The sequence below is a fragment of the Eulemur rufifrons genome, chromosome 30 (assembly GCF_041146395.1).
Source record: "Eulemur rufifrons isolate Redbay chromosome 30, OSU_ERuf_1, whole genome shotgun sequence".
Classification (NCBI taxonomy): domain Eukaryota; kingdom Metazoa; phylum Chordata; class Mammalia; order Primates; family Lemuridae; genus Eulemur; species Eulemur rufifrons.
The window spans coordinates 108528137-108531357 of record NC_091012.1 but is presented as its reverse complement, the minus strand read 5'-3'; positions in this window follow the sequence as shown (position 1 = coordinate 108531357).

Here is a 3221-nt window from a genome sequence, read left to right as displayed (position 1 = left end):
TTTGTTATTTCTTTAACTGATGAACACTTAAGTGTACAGATAGTAATAACATTCATTTGGTGTGGGGCAGATGGGATGAGGGAGGAGGGGATGGGTATATACACACCTAATTGGTGTGGTGTTCACCGTCTGGGGGATGGACACATTTGAAGCTCTGATTCGGGTGGGGCAAGGGCAATATACATAACCTAAACATTTGTACTCTCATAATGTGCTGAAATAAAAAAAAAATTGAGAGTAAAATTAAGACTTTTGTAGTAAACAAAAACAGAATTCACCCCAAAGATATCTGCATTAAAAGAAATTATAAATTATGCTCTTCATGTATTACAAAAATTATTCCAAAGGGACACATTATAAGTTGCAAGAAGAAATTGTAAATAAATAAAATTATATCTATGCATATAAATCCAAGAAAATATTGTATAACAAAATAATAATTACAACACTATTAAATATGTGGAGAATAGCACATAAGTTAGAAAGGGGACAATGGACATTAAAGAGTTCAGGAGGTAGGTTAAGATATTATTTATCATTATGTTTGCAGGTTAAATAGTAATGCTAAAAATTTGGAAGTCTTAGCCAGAACAATTACACAAGAGAAAGAAGTAAATGCATCCAAATTGGAAAGGAGGAAATCAAATTGTCTTGGTTTGCAGATGACAGAATATAAGACTTAGAAAAATCTAAATATTCCATCAAAAAACTGACAAATTCAGTAAAGTTTCAGGATAAAAAATCAGCATGCAAAAATCAATAGTGTTTCTATATGTAAATAGCAAACCATCTGAAAAAGAAAACAAGAAAGCAATCCCATTTACAATAGCTACAACCCTCCCCCCCCCGGGAATAAATTTATCCAAAGAGGTGAAAGATCTCTACAATGAAAACTATAAAACACTGATGAAAGAAGTTAAAGAGGACAACAGAAAAGGAAAGATATTCCATGTTCATGAGTTGGAAGAGCTAATATCGTTAAAATGTCCATACTACTTAAAGTGATCTACAGATTCAATGCAATCCCTATCAAAATACCAATGACATTTTTCATAGAAACAGAAAAAAATCCTAAAATTCATATAGAACCAAGAAAGACCCTGAAAAGCCAAAGCAATCCTGAGCAAAAAGAACAAGGCTACAGACATCACACTACTAGACTTCAAAATGTACTACAAAATTATAGTAACCAAAATAACATGGTACTGGCATAAAAAGAGGCACATAGACCAATGGAACAGAATAGAGAATACAGAAATAAATCCACATATTTATAGCCAATTGATATTTGACAAAGGTGCCAAGAACATACATTGGGGAAAGAACAGTCTCTGAAATAAATGGTGCTGGGATAATTGAGTATTCATATGCAGAAGGATGAAGCTAGACTCATATCTCTCACCACATAAAAAAATAAACTCAAAATGGATTAAAGAGTTAAATGTAAGACCCTAAACTATAAAACTACTAGAAAAAAAAAAACATAGAGGAAACATTTCAGGACATCCATCTGCTCAAAGATTTTTTGGATCAAACCTCAAAAGCACAGGCAACAAAAGTAAAAATAAACAAATGGGATTATATCAAACTAAAAAGCTTCTGCACAGCAAAGGAAACAATCAACAGACTGAAGTGACAACCTGCAGAATGGGAAGAAATATTTGCAAACTATCCATGCGACAAGGCATTAATATCCAGAATATATAAGGGACTTAAGAGAAAAAAATTCAATTAAAAAATAGGCAAATGCTCTGAATAGACATTTCTCAAAAGAAGACATACAATGGCCAACGGGTATATGAAAAAATGCTGAACACTAATCATCAGGAAAATGCAAATCAAAACCACAATGAGATATCATTTCACTCCAGTTGAAATGAATACCATGAAAAAGAAAAAGTAACAAATGCTGGCAAGGATGTGGAGAAAGGGGAAATCCTATACCCTGTTGGTATAGGAGTACAGACATTAATTAATAAAGTCATTATGGAGAACAGTATGTAGGTTCCTCAGAATGATAAAAATAGAAATACTGTATTATCCAGCAATTCCACCACTGAGTACATATGAAAAGGAAAGGAAATTAATATGTCAAAGAGATATCTGCACTCCCATGTTTATTGTAGTGCTACTTACAATAGCCAAGTTATAGAGTCAGCCTAAGTGTCCATCCACAGGTGAATGAATAAAGAAAATGTGGTACATATACAAAACAGAATATTATTCAGCCAAAAGAAAAAATGAAATCCTGTAATTCATGTTAACATAGATGAACCTGGAGTACATTATGTTAAGTGAAATAAGCCAGGCATAGAAAGGCAAATACCACATGTTCTCACTCACTCACTTAGAGCTAAAGAAGTTGATCTCATAGAAGTAGAGAGTAGAATAGTAGTTACCAGAGGCTGGGAAGGGTAGGGGGTAGGGGAGTAGTGAGAGCTTGGCTAATGAATACAAAATTACAGCTGGAAAGGAGGAATAAATTCTAGTATTCTATAACACTGTGGGGTGACTATAATTAACAATAAGTTTCTATATATTTCAAAATAGCTAGATGAGAGGATTCTGAATGTTCCCAACACAAAGAAATAATAAATGTTTGAGATAATAGATATGCAAATTACCCTGATTTGATCATTACATATTGTATACATGTATCAAAATACCACATGTACCCCCAAAATATGTACAATTATTATGTGTCAATTAAAAATAATAAAAAAACTCAAGGGCAACTAAAGAATAAAGCACATAAATTCCACACCCATAGAAAGAGAAAATGGAATAAAAATCCAACTGAACAGACTTAATTAATCCTGAAAAGTACTAAAGGGGAAAAAAGAAGTAAAGTGAAAGCAAGTTGCATAGAAATAAAAATGTGAGATATAGAAACATGTTTGTTTATATTAAAAGTCACAAAGAACAAATGCCACAACACAAAATTATAAAAAGCTCAATTGACCAGAAAGATATAACAATCCTAAGCCTGTATGCATCTAATAAAATAGCCTCAAAATATATAATGCAAATATTGATAGAACTGTAGGAAAATACATGGGCAAAATTACCATCAGAGTAGAAGATTTTAATATAAATTTCTCAATGTATAAGAGTAAATATATAGAAGTTTTGAATAAGCACACTTAACAATCTTGATTATATGGGCATCTATAGAACTCCCTACTCAATTATTAAAGAATATATATATTTCTCCATGTCAT